The following is a 21,503-nucleotide window of genomic DNA, read 5'->3' as shown; positions in this document are numbered from 1 at the left end:
GTCTTTTCGTCTTGGTGTCAGGAATCACTTCCCAAATGTTGTCGGTGTTGTTTTGAAACACCCTGTGTGTGATATATATATATATATATATATATATATATATATAGCCGGATTTAAGGGTAGTGCACCTCCCCTTCGTTGTAAATATACACTAATATGAGGAGCAAGCAGTGAAAATAGGAACACTTTCATTAGGATTCTGTACGATACAAGTATCCATCATATTCCAAGTGTCCATGATTAAAGAAATTCCTGATCTGAAGCAACGAGCTAATTATATACTGAAATATATCGATACAAAGCAGCCGTGGCTCAGCTGATAAAGCATTGGCTTTACATTCAGAAAATCGTGGGTTCGATTCCCAAGACCAGACACTAAGCATTTCCAGTCCAATTCCTCATTTACACCACAGATGTATATAGACATTTAAAAAATACAAATTTAATTCAGATGTACTGGTAGTTATTGGCGCACTACCGTCTGAAAATTCCGAATCCGGCGCTGTACGTATATATTGTTTCAACGAATCTTTGACATATTTCGAGAAAATAACCTTACTCTTAATATTGGAAAATGTTTATTCCGTATGGGCTCTACGCCATTTTTAAGTTATCAGGTTTTTCCATAAAACGTTCCCTTATTTAGCACAGACTAAATAAGCATTAAATAGGAAAAGAGGATTGCTAACATCAAGAAATGTGTTGTTTTACGTTCGAAAACGATTTATTAAAACTCTGGTATTGGAGCATGGCGCTTTACGGATCAGACACATATCGAGAAAAACTGAAATATCCAAATTGGAAGATTTGAAATGTGGTGTTGGCGCAGAATGCTGCTCATATCATGGACCGAAAGGAAAAGGAACGAAGACGTACTAAAGGAAGCTAATGAAGGGCGACACATCATGAAGATAATAGGAAACAGGGGCGGATCCAGGGGGGTGGCGATCGGGGCGATCGCCCCCCCCCAGAAGAGGCAACTTTTTTATTTTTATATATAAATAAAACTCTCCCCAAAGTTTGGAGTCCTTAAAAGTAGCAGAATGACAACCCACCGCCCCCCCCAGAAGTCGGTCCTGGATCCGCCCCTGATAGGAAAAAGAAGAAACAACATGCTTGGCCATCTTATGCGGCACTCTGATTGGATCACCGTGCTGATAGAGAGGCAGAAGGAAAACCAGGAAGAGGAAGACCAAGGATAGAATATGTAGATGCAGTTACGAAGAAGATATCTTATCAGAGTATAAAACAGCTCTTCCCAAAGGAGAGAAAAGTTTTAAAATTTCCATGTTGCCCACCAACTTATGATTGAGGTGAGAAAGAAGACCTGACTAAATGAATTACCACATATCAAAAGTTCACCTAGAATCTACTAAAAGTATCCCAAGCAAGTTAAAAGCTGCAGTAAGTGGGATCAATTTCATTCATATCGCAACCTACTTCAAAAAAACATCAACCGAGCAATATAATCTAATGAGAAGGTATGTTCAATGTGATAAGCTGTCAACCTGATCTTTGATTGTAGTTTGTCTTGTTCTAGTAGCAGTAACATCGTAAAACTTGCCTCCCATTCTCCCACCGCTTAAAAAATTTATGTTACATTAAATACAAGGACTGAAAAACGACGTCACTTCAAATAAACAAGAAACGACTTTTATTCTTAATTTTTTTTCTTTTCATTTTCTGGTTATAAGTTCTGTTGTAAGTCCCCGCCCTTTTGTTGATTGTGACGCGGTAACTCTCCGGCCAGAAGGCATACAAACAACAATGTTTTGACCTTAATAGTAGCCACTACGTTAAAGAATGAAAGAGAGGAGAGGTAGACTCAGAAGATTGTAACTTTACATTGCCATTGATCTATATTATTATTATTATTATTATTATTATTATTATTTTTATTATTATTATTATTATTATTATTATTATTATTATTATTATTATTATTATTATTATTATTATTATTATTATTATTATGATGTCCAAACAATGCTATTCATAAGTATGGAAAGTCTTATAGAACTTGAATATCCGTCCGTCCGTCTGTCGACAGGTATCAATGCAGTTTTTTTCCTTTCATTTTACATTCCAATATCTATTTTGCCCACTCTACTCCTCACTGAGCATTGTACTGCATGGATCAGAAACATGGACATTACGCAAAAATGATGCAAAACGACGGGAAACTTTCGAAACGTGGGTGTGGAGAAGAATGGAGAGAAATAGCTGGATGGAGCGAAAAAGAAATGAGGGTGTGGTAGAAATTGTGGGAGAGAAAAGAACAATTTTAGATACTATTAGAGGAAGAGAAACTGGTTGGGACGTTGGCTAAGAAGGAATTGTATCATGAGGAACGTGTTAGAGGGTATGGTGTCAGGAAAGAAAGGGAGAGGGTGAAGGAGACCACAATTAATGGACCGTATCAAAACAGAAAAATCGTGCGTGAAGACGAAGAGGTTAGCGGAAAATTGTGAGAATGGAAGCTTCTTAGCTGCGACAAGTGACATGACAATAATGGCAGAATACCTATAATGAATAAATGGACTTCTCGCCGTTCTTTGAATTCATCATTTTCCTTCTATAAGGTTGTTTTGTTGGCCAATAACTGAACTATGAAACAAGTGACTTTAGTTTCATAGTGTGAAAAAGAAGCTAGACTTCCGAATTATGCGCATTCCATACTCAAACTTGAAGTACTACATCTGTAAGTACTGGTTGCAGTAGATTAATAAGATCAAAGATATATAATATGTTCCTCAGACACTAAGTTCATATCAAAAAGTCATTAATCGTCATCCTTTACTGATGATAGAAGTTGAAACAGGAAATTGTTAATTAGCACCACATGCCGTTTGAGTTACGAAATAGTCTGCAACAATAAAGAAGCAATAATGGTCCTAACAATGATAACAAATGATATATTTGGATGAGAGAAATGAAGAACAGAGAAGAAATTACAGGAGTTGATATTTGAAGTGTAGGGAAACGAGAGAATAAAATAAATAGAGAAATACTATTGCGTATTCCATCGATTTTGACAGAAGCTGCTTCGTTGACATATTTTATCAAAAGCCTGAATCCCTAGCTGTATTTTCCTTTAAATAGGGAATGATAACAAATACTTTTTTACAACATAAAAATCTACAGAAAGGTAACACACTATGAAACTTAGAGTTTATTAACATGGTTAATATACGTTACAAATTTTAAAATAATATATGAAGGTTAGAATTGCTCAATAATATTAATAGTAATGTATTAATAGTAATGTAACAACTTTTCGATAATATATATTGAAAGTTACAAATTTACAAAAATAAGTAAAACAAGTTGGTTCACGAAGCAAAATTAATGTGCAACTATACGTCAACTCTGGACGAATAGTTGATAAACATGCCCTCATATCGTGTCCCAGGCCGGTAGCCAGCCCAAAAATGTAGGGGGGACCCGATCCAACCATTTATAGTTCTTCACCATATTATAGTGCATTTGCAAACCTACCGTGAAAATTTTAGGGCGGGCAAGTTAAAATTTAGGGGGGGGGGGCGTCCCCCCTAGACCCCCCTGGATACGGGTCTGTCATGTCCCGGAGTTAACAGTTGTGACCTGTTCTTACACTTGATTGTGTTCATTGCAGAAAATCTTGCTTCACTTAAGGGGGAAGACTACTAAATATTTTTCAAAAGTTAACAATTTTTCTTTTGCCAGTTTTCCGTAAGTGAAAAGAGATAATGAAATGTAACTTACCACAATAATAGATAATGTTATTCTACACCCGAAAATATGAATGGGAAGAATTTTCAATGTTGCCATCCATAGAAATTACAGTGTGACCAGAATTTGAATTACCCAAAAATCTAGATTATGGCAGCGACTAGAAAAATAAACTCAATGACAATTGATGACTTGGTATGCTGTCTGTGTTCCTTGTTAACTACTTTTTAAATAATATTTGTATTTATTTTGTAATAAACAGTATGGAAGCTTTAATAAATAATTTTAATAAACAGTAGAATTAAAATACAAATATTATTTAAAAAGTAATTAACAAGGAACACAGACAGCATGATAAGTCATCAACTGCCGTTGTGGTTCGTAGAAACTAAACTTGTCTTACACTATTAGACCTATAATGCGTATCAATATTAATTAAATATCTAATAGGGGTATCGTGATGTCGTGAGCGATCAGTAAGTGCGTCGTCAGTCCAAAAAGGTTGAGAACCACTGGACTAGACAAATAAACTGCATTATTAAAAATATATGTAATATTAATAGAGAGTATTTATTAATGTCTATTAGTAGAAGCTTTCTCTTCGGCAATCTTAATGGAAGATAATAAACTTCACTGATTCAAGGTCTTATGAAAAAAAAAAAACTCGTATAAATTCTCATATACGGAGTACGACAAATATTGACAATATTGTATCTTGTATCCGTGATCCGTCCCTCTCTGAAAATGTATTACATGAGTAGCATGCTGAATCTTCTGGTATGTCTATTATGCGTCACAGCCTGGAAGCCAAAAGAATAATTTGATAATTTTATTACCGGTCTTCACAATCCTATTATATCTCAGTGATGCCAACCCGAAACTTTATAATCTCATCTCCAGACGCAGAAATTCCCATTTTGCGCTTGAAGTTCCCACACTCTACTAATAACAAAATTTTCCAAACTTACATATAACACTTCCCAAGTGTAACACTCTGATTTTGATAAAATTTGTCAGGTAGATACTACACATGAAATAAACGAATACCTGTTTTCTTTTTTCTTTTTTAATTTTCTGCGGAAGATCGGTTTTAGGGGTAAAAGCCCCCCACCCAAAATTTTGAAAGTCGACGTCCGAAAGGCAAAATTAAGTGAACCGAAGTGAACGAAATTGTGCATAGATATTGTTGTGAAACGAGGGAATATGTGTTTCATATTTTTCTTAAAAAAAAAAAAAAAAAAAGATTGGATGAGTCACGGACCCCTTCAAATCTTTGATCAAATATCAAAAGTGCTAACAACAGTGTATCAGAAGTGCCTAAAGGACATGAAGAATTGCAACGAAACTTGGTGTAGGGACAATACGCAAAAAACAAACGAATGCGTGTTTTGGGAAAAAACGGAAAAATGGCTATAGGATTGCAAAATCCTCCATCCAAAATTTTGAAAGTTGACGCCCGAAAGGCGAGAAGAAGTGACTCGAAGTGAATGAAACTGCGCACAGATATTGTAGACTTAAAATGAGGGAATATGTGTTTCATATTTTCCTTTAAAAAAAAAAAAAAAAGTGGGTGGGGCACAGACTCTTCTAAACCTTTGATTACGAAACATTAAAAGTGTTAATGTGTATACATCCGAAGTGCCGAAATTACATGGAGAATTGCAACGAAACTGTGTTAGGAGACAACACACAAAAAGTAAGTGAAAACATGTTTTTTAGTTTGTGTGGATGCGAAGCCACCTTCCGAAAAAAAAAAAAAAGTATATATTACTGCAGAAACGCTGGAAGGAGTGGACCGAAGTTAATGGAATTGTGCATAGATATTGTATATGTAAAATAAGGCAATACGTGTTTCGCAAGTAGCTAGAGCGCACAATGTTCAGTTTTCGAACCTGAACTTTTGAGGATAAAAGCACGACGCTTCGAAATTAACTTTATTGATTCCTACTTTTAGGTCATCTATCTACTCGTAAAAGTTCACTACTTTCACACTAGCTGTTTCCTACGTATATCGTATTTTATGGTATTTCGGGGTTCACCTTTAACCACCCTTACAATGTTTTTCCGCATAAACAAACACACGTGTCGATTTATTTTCTGTTTGCTGTTGATGTGTTAAATTTCATGCAAATCGGTTGGGGACACTTGGGAAACACGAATTCCCTTATTTTATATAGGCCTTACAATATCTATACACAATTTCATTTGCTTCGGTCCACTCCTTTCTGCGCTTCTGCGGTATTGGCCCCAACACTGTTTCCCCGCACAAACTAAAAACGCGTGTTCGCTTATTTTTTGCATATTGTTCCAACATAAAGTTTCGTTGCAATTCTCCATATGATTTACGCACCTCTAACATATACTTATTAGCACTTTTGATAATTCGTAATCAAAGGTTTGGAAGAGTCTGTGCCCCACCCAACTCATTTTTTTTTAAAGGAAAATACGAAACACATATTGCCTCATTGTACGTATACAATACCTGTGCACAATTACATTCATTTCGATCCACGTCCTCTTGCCTTTCGTGTCTGAATTTTCAAAATTTTGGGTTGGGATTTTGCACCCTTAAACTGTTTTCCGCAGAAAATAATAATAATAAAAAAACACACACATATTCGTTTATGTTTTGCGTATTGTCCCTACACAAAGTTTTGTTGCAATTCTTCATGTCCTTTAGACATATCTGACATACTGTTATTAGTACTTTTGATACTTCGTGATCAAAGGCTCGGAAGGTCCGTACCCCACGCAACCGTTTTTATTTATCAGAAAATATGAAACATGATTTCCTTCATTTTAGTTCAACAATATATGTGCACAATTTCGTTCACTTCGATCCACTTCTTGCCTTTCGGGCAGTGTTGGGTAAGTTACTTGTAAAAATGTAACGCGTTACAAGTTACTTTACTTTCTCTTAAAATGTAACGCGTTATTAACGCGTTACTTTTAGGTCCGAAACTTTAAAAAAGTGAAAAAAATTATAACTTCAATTTTCCGTACTACTATTACTACCGCTATTATTATTATTATTATTATTATTATTATTATTATTATTATTATTATTATTATTATTATTATTATTATTATTATTATTATTATTATTGCAGTTCTGAATCGCTTTATGTAAATGCAAGGACAAATATTTACTTAATATATGAACATTTTCATATAATGTAACATTGATAAAATGCCATACTGCGTTACTCGTGGGGATGGACACGAGCGAGTTCGAGCGAGTTTTCTTTGACACTCGATTCGACTAGAAACATACATCTTTGAGCTCGACCCGAGAACTCGACTCGAAAAATTTCCTCCAACTCGACTCGAATTGGGGTCGAGTTCCGAGTCGACTCGAGCCAAATTCGGTGTGTAGTTTCGAGTACATTCTTGAAGTATATTACATAGACAGTATAATTATTATCAATGACACTACTACTACTACAACTTATTATTATTATTATTATTATTATTATTATTATTATTATTATTATTATTATTATTATTATTAATAATAATAATAATAATAATAACACTGTATATAAAAAGAAATATAGGTGGTTTGTATTTGAATACTAAAAAACTTGATTGCCAACCTCGGTAGTCGTGAAGTCTAGGAGTCAAGGACATTGTTCACGAGCTTCTGAATTTGGGTTGAGGGTCTAGGTTGAGTATTCGGGCTCGAGGCAAACACTGTTAAAAGTTATAGGGCACTGGTCAAATATCTTCAAAACAGCTCGGCCCGGGTTTAGAATTGTCAACGACTCGAGCAGCTCGGCTCACCGACCCGAACCGAGAAATGAGCCGAGCCAACAGCTCACCCAACTGACTCGGCTAGAGCCCTCGACTCAGTTGACCCGAACCGAGCAAATGGCTCATCCCTACCAAGCCAGCTCGAGCCGATGGTTCACCCCAAGTGAGCCGGCTCGAGCCACCTCAGTTGAGCCGAGCCGAGCTGAGCTTGTTATAAAAAAATCTCTTTGGTCTCGTTATCGAGAAGAGACGAGATGCAAGCAGTGTCCCCTCTCGTGACCAACACTAAAAGTATTCCATGATTTTCGTTTTCCTGTGTAATCAGGCCATGATTTCAAGACAACTTAAAAAGAACGAGCCATTTATCAAACTCGACTGAACTCGAAACTCGACGCGAAAAATTGAATCGGCTCGGAACTCGACTCGAGAATATTACCCTTGACTTGACTCGAAACTCGACTTGAATTCGAGTCAAGTCGAGTTTTAGCTTGACTCGTGTTCATCCCTATGCGTTAGAAAAAAATGGTTGCTTATTATTATTCTGCTAAACTAATTATATAATAACAATATTGTGATGTAAAATTAAAAATAAAGAATATAGGGAAACATTACACTACTCTATAATCAACGGGACTCTAAGATAAGCAAACTGATCTGAAAGAACTCCAATATTACATCCATCAACAATTTTCTAGGAATAAAGTAGACCTGCTTATCAGAACACAGTTTACTCATATTAACCCCTTACTGTAAATCGTTAATTATGGCACCCTAGTTGTTGATAAATATTTTCCACCGGGGCACTTCAGACACTTTAGTTTTAAATTCTGTCCACCATCATCCCCAGCTCTTAAAAAAAAAGTATTCTTTCAAATGTTCGAACGGTAAAATATTTTCGTTCTCCATCTTTATAAAAACAACACCAATCAAAGTAAAATAAACTACCGGTATCACTGCACTCCTAGTTCACTCACTGAATGTATTGATTTGGAGCTGTCAAAACCTACGACAGAATCTTTCAGGTGCTTGCAATCAATACACGTGATTTCCTAAGGCTGTCCTCATCTTCAAAAAACAGCAAGTGGCACTACGAACTTCTCTGTTTCTGTGTGTGTGTGTGACTGTCGGTCACTGACATACGTAGTTCGTGCTCGATTGTTTCATTCTGAGAAATTCAGTTACAGGAAAGAAACATTTGTTTCCGAAAAAAATTTGACATATATTGGAGTTACTCATCCGAAATGTAACGCGAAAAAAGTAACGCAAAGTAGGTACGTTACTTAAAAATTTGTAACGCGTTAGTACAGTTAGTACAGTTACTTTGGAAAAAATGTAATGCGTTACTAAGAAACATTATTTAAAAAGTAACGCGTTACAAGTAACGCGTTATTTGCGTTACGTTACTTCCCAACACTGCTTTCGGGCGACAACTTTGAAAATTTTGGGTGTTGGGATTTTGTCCCCCCTAAAACCGTTTTTCCCACAGAAAATAAAAAAAAAACACGTGTTCGTTTATTTTATATTTAGTATCTACATGCCAAATTTGATCAAAATCGGAGTGTTACATGTTAGAAAGCATGAGCACTGAAATTAGTGTATATCAGTCATTTTCTTCAATATAGAGGAATTTCGGGTATTATGGAATAGTCGGATAATATGGAATACCTCATTATCTCGCCTGTAATGTTTGCTTCCAAGCGGAGAGGAAAGAAACTGTTACCTCATGTCTCCATGATGCTCTACAGTCAGTCTCCTTGTGATTGTGACATTCGTTGTGTTTGGTAGACGTGAAAATCTAATTGCTTATTCATGAAAACTTTTACAGGTAAGTGTTTTACAACCTGTATTTTCCTATTGAAATGTAATAGAACAATTCTTTGTTTATTATGACGTTGGAGAGTTTGATAAGCGCCATTATCCTATATACCTTTCAATGCGTTTAACAGTTCTTTCGTTTCCAAGCTGGCGTGGAGGGCAATTTGGAATACCCGCAAGAAAAGCATGATATTCTGTATTCCGTATGGTATTCCGATTACAAAAATATGTATCGGTATTGGGCAATGAAAATACATTTACAGTGATAACAGTGTTAAGTGTATTTTTTGTTACAACAAATTTTCTTATGGTACAAGGGTTGAGCTTGGGTCCAGCGTTCATCATGTTTAATTTGAGCTCACAATGACTGTGACGTCCTGAAGCAGACTATTATATTTGTGACTTTTGCAAGTAATCACATTCAGTTATGGCTTGGCATTCAGAATTTTCATATATTGTCACTTATTCATTGTATGTTCAACAGAAAACTCATTTCTTTTCTATATAGCATTTGTATCCCATATTACCCGACTATTTCATATTACCTTCCAAAGTGGTTTCTTTACAAATTATAAATTTTGCCCACCCCTGTAGCGAAACCTCTTTATCAACATACGCATAAATAAAGCCAAATATGTAAGGCGTATACTTGTTTTCCTTTTTGTTTCAATGTGCTATTTTTAACTTTGTTAACAAGCGAAACAAAAATGGTATTCCATAATACCCGAACTTCCTCTATGACTGAATTATTCAAAAATTCCGATTGTCAACGTTAATCAATTGAAAGAGACAATTGAGAACGCCGATGGAAATACGTTATTGTATTTCCATCACACTTTTGTGCCATAATCTTCTACTGAACGTAATGAAACTACAGTCATTTCGTATGAAACAATTTGGAAATTGGACGTTTTTCGTTTTATTTTCTTCCGTTAATTTTGTTTCTTGTATCACTTCTCTCTTTTTGATTTTGAGTACCTGAATACAATTAACGTTCCTAAGCACTTTTTTTTTTTTTTTTTTTTTTTGAGATTCGAAACTGACATCTTTTAGTACATGCTATTCTAAATTCAAGTTAATTGGTCTAGTGGTTTACAGTTTTCATTATAAATGGATTCTGAGTACTAGTTACTTATGAATCCTAAAAATATCGTATGATTTTAATTACAATCCATTTTTGCTCTTTTATTTAGATGCGATTCTGTGCTGTCAAATTTACATAATAGGATCAGTCATGGCTATACTTGATGTGCTATACATGCTATACTCGTATATTGCTAAACAACTTTTGTTTAAAAATAAATAAATAAAATAAGATTTATTTTAAAATTTGTAGGGCTTATTTGCAACATACGAGGTCGTTCTAGTCAATCCGGGACTGTTTAAAAAACAAATAGAACAAATTTGAAAATGAGGAAAATGTTCCTAATGACAGATTACACACCCTTGCAATTACACAACAGGTTATGCGACGATTGTCCAGAATCAGCTGCTCTACGCGCTGAATGTTCTTAGGAGTGACTGCCGTGGGCTGTGATTCACCACGACCGGGATTGTCAGTAATAGAGATACGGCCATCTTTGAAGCGTTTACGCTATTCAAATGTCTTACTGTGACTGAGTGTCTCATCATCGTACTAACGAGGAAGGTCCATAAACCGTGAGAGTTGAATTTTGATGAAAATTTGTGACAAGATTCAGTTCAAGTTGCTAAGTAATGTAGTAATAGTCACTCGATGCGCAAATGCTTCGTTGAGCTGCTACACCGACGCCATCTTGAAATCCAATAGGCAATGTCCAAGAATACTCTTTTGACACAAAAATGAAAAAGCTTTTGATCGATATGACTTCAGTATTGTAAACCTAGGTAGAGCATCTATATGTGGGAGTACTTCCAGTGCATAAACGCCATCTTGAAAGGCGCCATATTGAATCGCAGTCAAATATGATAAATAGCAAGGGGGTCATGTGGGGTATCAAATAGCACTGGAATTTACTCCTGAATCCATTTCCGCAACCAAAGTTTACATATCTGTTTTCACTTCAGAGTTAAGAGGTCTCTTACACACAGGAATATATAAAAAATGTGCGAGTTAGGCTTGTGTTATGAAACACGTTCGTGCGAGCACTTGCAAGATTTTAACTAATGCAGTAGTTAATGCAGTATAATAGCTACTATAGCAATCAAATCTTGAGACTAGTAAGAGAAGTCGTTAATTAAATTGAAATGTCTGTAGTGAAAAATGGAATAGCAGCACTGTAACAAATTATACCTATTTCAAAGTGCGCTATATATATGAGTATATGTGTTGCGATTATGCATAGCATTTAAATTCTGTAATATAAGTTAGTGCAACGGCACATATGACTTTACAAGAATATGTCTTGAAGTTATTAGAAAATTAATAGAAAAATAATAGAAAAATTATTAGAAAAATAATATAAACTGGTGCACATAAGCAAGTATTAACCTACTAACCTTTTGCTCTTCAGTTGTAACGATGGAGATCCAAAACGAAGTGATTAACACACAGCATCATGGAACAGTACAAACACCTAACAAATTCACTTTCGTCACAATCTTCATGACCACAGACACTATTTTTTACTAGTCTCCAGAACATTTGTAAATGAATCAACTATTGCTCCTGTTACGTACCCACATTTCTGCCATGCATATCAAGCATTTCCTTTAGGACTGGCGCACAAAATTGACGATACACAACAGAATGTATTTTCTTTATGAACATTCTGCTATATAACTTGTACACCGAACAAGTGAACACCTGCTACAATTAGTTATTTATCACAGTTTTGATATGAAAACTAATCTTGCCCTTATTATAAGCAAGTGTTTTATCGTTAAAGGTGGAAAGATGCAGATATTTAATTATTTAATATTGTAGGAAAAAGCAAGAAAGAGGCCTGTTTTATGGATAGCAACTTGGTATTGAATCTTGTAATATTTATTGCCGTCCATTTTTAGCAGGTATGTATGTACTCTCTTATCACTAATAGCAGAACAGACACAAGAAAAGTAAATTCTAAGTTTCCGGGAGTATCTTCTTCTAAGAATAGGCTGTGAATTGATAATTTAAATCCACTTCATTGTTCAATGCGGCAGCAATAAATCGATTGTATTTAGGCAAACTGGCAAAAAATACATTAAAGTATTTTAACTTCGTAATATACACTGTGAATTATAGGTTGTCAAGTATGAGTATTGGAAAAGAACGCAATATTCTGCAACAATGATGGTCTTTGCCTAAGGTTTCAAGATTGGAGAAGAAAACTTAACACACTATAACGGACCACGTAAAATTGCCTAAAATAGATTTTTGGCTTGATACAGTTCAACGTCCCACACTTATGCCTGCTACGCTAAAGGAGACGTGGATCTATTGATTATAGTGGAATCCGAACCATTTTGGTCGTTCAAATAATATGCACCAGTTTATATCATTTTCTAATATATATCCGAACAATCCCTTTGGTATTCTCTGCTCGTCAGCACTATTTGGCATGTGTTTCATCGACCAGCAGTCTATTCCATCGCACTTTGGAATAGGTATAATTTGTTACAGTGCTGCTATTCCATTTTCACTACAGACATTTCAATTTAATTAACGATTTCTCTTACTAGTCTCAAGATTTGATTGCTATAGTAGCTATTATACTGCATTAACTACTGCATTAGTTAAAATCTTGCAAGTACTCACACGAACGTGTTTCATAACACAAGCTTAACTCGCACATTTTTATATATTCCTGTGTGTAAGAGACCTCTTAGCTCTAAAGTGAAAATAGATATGTAAACTTTGGTTGCGGAAATAGATTCAGGAGTAAATTCCAGTGCTATTTGATACCCCACATGACCCCCTTGCTATTTATCATATTTGACTGCGATTCAATATGGCGCCTTTCAAGATGGCGTTCATGCACTGGAAGTACTCCCACATATAGATGCTCTACCTAGGTTTACAATATTGAAGTCATATCGATCAAAAGCTTTTTCATTTTTGTGTCAAAAGGGTATTCTTGGACATTGTCTACTGGATTTCAAGATGGCGTCGGTGTAGCAGCTCAACGAAGCATTTGCGCATCGAGTGACTATTCCTACGTTACTTAGTAACTCGAAGTGAATCTTGTCACAAATTTTCATCAAAATTCAACTCTCACGGTTTATGGACCTTCCTCGTAAGCCTGAAGTCTTCTGTAAATTTCAGCAGGTTTTATGCCCTCGTTCACTAAAAATTTCATCACAACACGCTGTTCCACGTAGACGTTCACACTGTTTTCCGTCATCTTGAATAACGGTCTATCCAGAAACGCGGGAAATGAGCGCCGTCTACCAGTAACAGGATACAGGTGCCAGTTTCTACTGCGTTTCTAGCCTAGGCGTCCATTTAAACCTGGAAAGAAAAAAGTCTCGGATTGAGTTGAACGATCCTCGTAAGTTACAAAATGTATTACAACAACCGATATTGTGCAATCAGGTACGGTGCAACTTATTTCTTTCTGGTTTTATCAAATCTCGCGTAAACGCCAATAAGTTAACAACGTGAGTCTCATATTTTATAATCAAAAAATAAGAATATATATTGTATACTAAAATTTTCTTTAAAAATAATAAAATTTATACTATAGGTATGTCATTCATTGAGAAAATGAATCAAGCTCCCTCTTGCTAAGCGGTTAGCGTAAGTGCCTATGGCGTGGGAGACCCACATTCAGTTCCCGGCGGAAGCTCATTTGATTCGGATCCTACATTAAGCTGTAGGTCCACGTCTCGTATAGCCTCGCTTCTGAAAGGTACGCTAAACTGAATCAATCTCAATTTGAGAAAGTGAATCCCGTAGTCTTATGGACTATATTATCTGAAGACGGGCAGAAATCAAGGAGTTACTATGATTGTCTGAAATCCTCAATCGAGAAGTTAACTTCTCAGAATGTTTAATTTCTGGCCATGCTATTGTATTGAGAACAACGAAGAAGCTAAAACGGAAAGACGTAGAAAAACTGGTGAAAAGAAGGATCGATCAAAATAATTCAAAAGAAGATGAAAAACTGGTTAGGACTTTCTGAAAGGCACAAGATAATATGTGTAGAAGGAAAAACAGGGAGGAGAAGAAAACACTAACATGAATATTTCATCATCAAGATAAAATGCCTCGGGGCTGATAATAATGTGGTCAAATAACTCGACAGTAATGACAACATTCCTGATTGATGATTTGTATTCTCTATGTTTTCCGTATTTGATTTATTCTCGCTATTGTTTTGGCAACACTGGTGCCAACAAATAGTACAAACGGCCTTGTTTTGTATTCAAGGTAGGATACCAATCACTAGCGCCAATGACAAACAGGAAAATCAAGATAGGAAATGGATTAAACAAGAAGACTCTTGGACATCGTTTTAGGATTCGCATGGTCAGTTTCAAAATAGCCACACCGCACCACACCTCGGATGAGAAATGAGGAATGTAGAACGTTACAAGATGGCCGATATGAGGGGAAGAAGGAATTAGTTTTCTTGAAACACTTACGTCACAATAGTTGTTACTGCTGTTATCGTTGTTGTTATAACAAAGTTAAAAAAAAAGGAAAAGAAAAGAAAAATCTTGCTCTCAAATAGAGTAAAACATGTTATTAATCCTAGTTGGACAAGTTTTTTTTTTCCATCTCATCTCTTTTGATCATTTTTAGTTTCTGATTTGGAAATACCTATCTATTAGTTATATAGTATCCAGTTGTTTTTAGAATGGTGTTTCGTCGTAACGTAGCTCATGAAGGAATTTTTATGTCATAAAACTGTGATTCTAATTGCTACCTACAAAAGTAAGTCTTCTTCATATTTCTGTCAACTGGAATGTTCAGGACGTCCGTAACAGTTAAAATAAGAAGGAAACGAGTTGAGGGCCATGAGAATAAAGAAGAGTAGAATTATAGCAGTTTTTTTTTTTTTTAAGTGTAATTTGAGGTTTACAAGTATGTGGTAAAATAAAAATTTCTTAGCGCAACCCATTCATTCAGGCACGAATTTAACAATTATAGATAATGTGGGGGGAATCGACATTAAGATGGACGTTTAGAAATGGGAATTCAAATACAAACTGGGACCCAGTTGGCTAAGGATAGAAATTAAGATTCGTCCCTACCTGTAAGTAGTTTGAAGGTGAGCCATTTGATGGCGCAACCATCGCCCAATAGAAATATATTAGAAAATAAAGAAAAGATTCGGCCACAGTAACTACATTATTTACAGCAATAATAAAACCAAACTTAGAACACTAACGTACCTCAACAATTTTTAGTGCATTACGCATGCCAAATTTTGATTTCCTCATTATTTCCATTGTTATGAGCATTCCATTGTTGAAAACGCTGGCCACGATTTCTCAGTCAGTAATTCACCAATGGATGCCAAATCACGCAGACATATGTACTAGTACAATATCTAGTGCATTACGCATGCCAAATTTTGATTTCTTCATTATTTCCATTGTTATGAGCATTCCATTGTTGAAAACGCTGGCCACGATTTCTCAGTCAGTAATTCACCAATGGATGTCAAATCACGCAGACGTATGTACTAGTACAATATCTAGTGCATAACCCATACGAAATTTTGATTTCTTCATTATTTCCATTGTTGTGAGCATTCCATTGTTGGAGAGTTTTTGTCAGTGTGGTATTAAACTTCTAGATTTCATACCATGAGTAATCATTCATCTAAAAAGCTTTTAGTTGGATGATATATGTGGACAATGCCTCGGTTCCTATTGCTGTTATTCCTGGTTCTTTAGACCTGAGTTCCCTATCCCTTAATTTACGTTGATCCTCAATTAACTCAAGGAAAATTATGTGCTTCATAATGAACTGAAATCAGAACTACGTGCATTAAAAGCGTACGTACTAACCATTTCAGAAGCATCTTTATTATTTAAAAAGAACAAAAATTCCGACATCCTCAGCCTATGTGGTTACTTTGTGACTAACAACTGAACTTTGTGGTGAACAACCACCGTTTGGGTGGGTGTTCTCGGGGTTCTCTCGTTTCCTCCCACTTTCTTCATTCCACCATTTCATTCCTTTCTCAGCATCACCGTCTCCTTTAGCCTAGTCGGCATATGCGTGGGACATAAAACTTAAAGATTTCATTTAATTGTTATGACTAACTTTTAAAAAGAGGTAATGTTTTAGATATTTTAAAGAAAATAATAAGAATATTGGACAAATATCTTAAAAGTATAGCGAGAAAATATAACTTATACGATTGAACTTTTACAATATCGATTACGGAAATATTGTTTCTCTCTTTAGTGACTTGCTGCTGAATATAATATGTGAGATTGCTTTAAGAGTCTTCATCCCGGCGAAATTAAAATACCGCTAATTTTACAGTAATTATGTGATATCTTCAAATAGATAAAAGATAATTGAAATATGGAACAAGAGCGCCCTAGACAATATTATTTTGCGTGAGGTACCGTTATCACAAGTCACCTAGTGGCTTTCCGTTTTCAGCTGTTTGGAAACGCGAAAATAAATGCCGATTTTCAAAATGGCTCGAAATCGAAAGCAGATAAGTGAGTCGTGATAACGGTTTCTCATGTAAAATATTATTGTCTAGGGCGCTCTTGTTCCACATTTCGATTATCTTTTATCTATTTGAAGATATCACATAATTACTGTAAAATTAGTGGTATTTTAATTTCGCCGGGATGAAGATTCTTAAAAGGGTTGAGCCTTTGACATACGAGATGACATTAGTCTCTCAAATTGCATGGTTTGTGAGTCGCAGCTTGCAGCGAGTCAGAAAGAAAAACATCATTTGACAGCTGACAGTTGAGGCTAGTAGATGTGTAGAAAGGTTGGAATATCTTAAATCAGTCGTAAAGAATTACAGCGGAGAGATGAGTGAAGCCGCAAAACAGCGCTACATTGTATTTTACACTTTTTTTAAAATTTCGATAAAGGCAATGCTTTGCAGGCCTATTAAGAAATTTGTGTTATATATGGACAAAGATACGTTATCAAAAGCAACAACAGCTAAAAGATGGTTCAGTCGCTTTCCTTCTGGAAAATTTGATGTTCAAAATGCTTCTCGTAGTGGACGATCAATCACAGATAAAATGGATGATATTCTGGTAAAAGTCGAACAACATAGGCAAATAAGCAGACATAATATCGCCAATGACCGAACCATCCATCACTAAACAGTGACCGTACATCGTTCTTGTACCTTTCAGAGTTTTATAATCTTTATTTGGAAAAAAAGTATTTTAAGAAAATTATAATTTGATGCTTCTTATATAGAGATTAATTAATTTTTTGATTTGTTTATGTTAATATTGAATGCAAAATGTAGTAATTAAAATGTCTCCTTCAAAAGGATCTGTAACCTTACAGGATCTTTAGCTTATTATATATATATATATATATATATATATATATATATATATATATATATATATATATATATATATATATATATATATATATATATATATATATATATATATTAGAAAGGCGTACGACTCGGTTAGGAGAGAAACATTATACAACGTCCTTACAGAACTTGGAATACCGAGAAAGCTAATTAGATTAATTAAGATATGTTTAAATGAATCCCAAAGTAAAGTCCGGGTAGGAAAATTTTTGTCCACGAGCTTTCACGTCGAAAATGGCCTGAAACAAGGAGATGCGTTGTCGCCATTATTATTTAACTTCGTTCTGGAATACGCTATAAGGAAAATCAAAAATAGCAACCAGGGCCTAGAATTGAACGGTATTCACCAGGTTATGGCATATGCTGATGACGTAAATTTAATAGGTGATGATAGGAGAACAATAGAAAGAAATGCAGAGATCTTATTAAACGCTTGCAGGGACATAGGTTTAGAAGTAAATGCAGATAAAACTAAATACATGGAAGTGCGTCGGGACCGGAATACAGCAAACTATGGATGCGTTAAAATATTAAATAATACTTTTGATAAAGTGGATAGTTTCAAATACCTAGGATCAATATTAACAGAGGAAAATCATATTCACGGAGAAATTAAATGTCGACTAAAAGCAGGGAATTCGTGTTACTATTCGGTTCAAAATCTCTTGTCGTCGCGAATTCTGTCGAGAAATTTGAAGCTTAAAATATACAAAACGGTAATCATGCCTGTTGTTCTGTATGGCTGCGAAACATGGTCACTTACTCTGAGGGAAGAACATAGACTGAAAGTATTTGAGAACAAGATCCTGAGAAGAATATTCGGACCCAAGAGGAACGGGAATGGGGAATGGCGGAAACTTCATAACGAGGAACTACATAATTTATATGGTTTACCCAACATTGTGAGGGTCGTCAAGTCTAGGAGGCTTAGGTGGGCGGGTCATGTAGCTAGAATGGAAGAAAGTAGAAACGCTTTCAAAGTCTTGACAGGAAGACCAATCGGAAAACGACCATTAGGAAGACCTAGGCGCAGATGGTAGGAGAATATTAAGATGGATCTCGCAGAGATAGGAATACAAAGTAGAAACTGGATGCAGTTAGCTAAGGATAGAAGTCAGTGGAGAGCTTTTGTGAACGCGGCATTGAACCTCCGGGTTCCATAGGCCATAGAGTTAGTTAGAGTTATATATATATATATATATATATATATATATATATATATATATATATATATATATATATATATATATATATATAATAAGCTAAAGATCCTGTAAGGTTACATATCCTTTTGAAGGAGACATTTTAATTTCTACATTTTACAATTTTGTTTCCATCTTTCACTTTCATTTCCATCTTTGATTGGAATATATATATTGTTCCAAGACTTAGAAATGGAATTGAAAGATCAAAATAATTGATAAATAATTATTAATAGTTAATTGATAAATCGTTATACACTGTTAAAATATTCTTTGAAATAATAATAATCATAATTGTTTTTTGTTAACATGTGAATTATATTGGAATTGCGCTGTTCCAATACTTTAGAAGATATAAAAAGCCTAATATAATTTTTAAACATAAACTATTTGGTGAGCAAAACAATATATTCACATAAAAAACTACATACGTCTTACAGTTTCGCCAATTAACACTTTGGCTTCATCTGACACTGTCAGACACTGTACTTAATATAATTTTTTTATATATATCTTCACAGTTATTATCATTCAAGCAGTAAAAACCACGAGAGGCAAATATTTATCTTAAATTTTGAACGTATTTGTAAATAGAGTAAAATCTCTCAATAACAGACACTGATGGGACAAATATTATTTTTCGGTAAATGAGAGGTATTCGTTACAAAGAAGTTATACACATTTAAATTAGCTACAGGTCACATGCTATTTGCGAGTAGCATAGCATATAGTAATACCTTACTCGAAAAAGTAAATATAGCCTACTCAATGTTTGTATTACTAAGGAAGATGTCCAAGCAGGGTGATAGCAAAAATGTTCCTCGATAAAATTTTACAGTAAACTAACAGCTCGAAAAAGCTGCAGGGGAAGATGCCAGTCTCAAAGGAAAAACGAGTGAATATAGCAGGGAAAGAAAGCAATGCCGCATACAATCCTTAGCTACAAGGTTGATCTTTACGTTTAAAGGATGCCATACATCGACGTATTTTTCCGACGTAACGATGAAATTTCATACGCTAGTCTTGTTAGCCCAGATCGAAAATTACGTCAGTGCATGGCTGCCTTAATGAAACCCTTTAGGATTTTCAATCAAAAAATCATTTGTTGTGAACAAAGGAATTTCAACTTCCGATTGTGCTGTGTGATGGTAACCAGGATATTTATTTACGACAGACATTTTATGGAGAAAGGATTTTTTTGTTTGCTGTACTCTATCCCGCAGATTTATTTTCAAATTGCAGAAAGACGTTAAATATTGAGAACTGAAAATAATTCCTGTTCGTTACAAAGAGATTACTAAATCGCTGGAGATAAAACAAACCTGTTCATGTTCGCTTCTATACGTATTACATTTGTACTTACATTGATGTAAGAATTAATAGCAACTTCATGTAATTATATACATTTACAAGGTTTAATAAGAAATTTCTACAAAAGTAAGCACAAACATTCAATCAAATATACGTCCACTTAAAGGAAATTTTTACGCAGAATACAAATTAAGTTACAGAAGTTACTTATATCTGCAACAATGGGTCATACTACAAAATGTGACGTAAAAGAAACACAAATCAGCATTTCCGAATGTTCATTTCGTCACCATACTATCTTACTGTAAGATACGTGCTAGACTATTTAAACAACATCTCAATCGCGACGTGCAGTACCATTCTCCTATCCATTCTCGTTGTGCAGGTGTTCAGGGATTGTGCGGGATTACACAGGTGGAATGTTGAAGTTGTCATACGTGTAGTGAAACATGTCATTTTTGAATTTCAAATTTATACCCTAAAAATTCTGTTTTTTTTTTTTTCTTCCGTAAATGTTTATACTGAGTGCTTTTAGGAGAAAAATCGTGTAACTCATTTACAGTGGATATAGAATGTGGAAAAGATGTGATATAACACCGACAAAACCCAGTAAAATTCGAACATTAACTGAGTTGCAAAACCAATGCTGAAATTGCGCAAGTGCATAAATGCGTAGTAGGTAGGCACTTTGCAAGATTTGGGAAGCATGGTGCATAAAAAGTGGAAGAATTGGAAAATGGAAAAGGCGAATGCTCTCCTAGACAGAACAGTGCATTGCGATGATTGTATCTTGCAGACAGATATCAGTTATCACAAGATCTTGCAACGAATTGGCGGGAAGCATCTATGGAGATTGATCCATAGGTTTGCGTTCCCACAGAGCTGTCATCCGTACACAAATACAACACACAATGTGTGTGCGTTGGAGTAGCGAGCAATGGTGCGAAGTACTGTTCAGTGTTGAGACAAAAATCAACATTTATGGAAATGATTCACGTACCGCATGTCTGCTGAAGCACTTAGTTTTGCGTGTACTGCTAAATAAAACCTCGAAGTCTCATGATTTGGGGATGTTTTTCTTCCAGTGGGCTCAGTAGGATCCACATTTGTGATTGTGATGTTAAAGCACAACAAACACACAAAAACGATTCTGCAAACTAAAATTATGCTTCAGAAAAAAGATTTATTCAACGGTGAACTTCTTATTTTTCAAGACGATTCTACTCTTTGTCATCGTGTGACAGTTATAAAAGACTAG

Source organism: Thermobia domestica, chromosome 4 (genome assembly GCF_964235325.1).
Source record: "Thermobia domestica chromosome 4, izTheDome1.hap1.1, whole genome shotgun sequence".
NCBI lineage: Eukaryota > Metazoa > Arthropoda > Insecta > Zygentoma > Lepismatidae > Thermobia > Thermobia domestica.
This window is presented reverse-complemented; position numbering follows the sequence as displayed.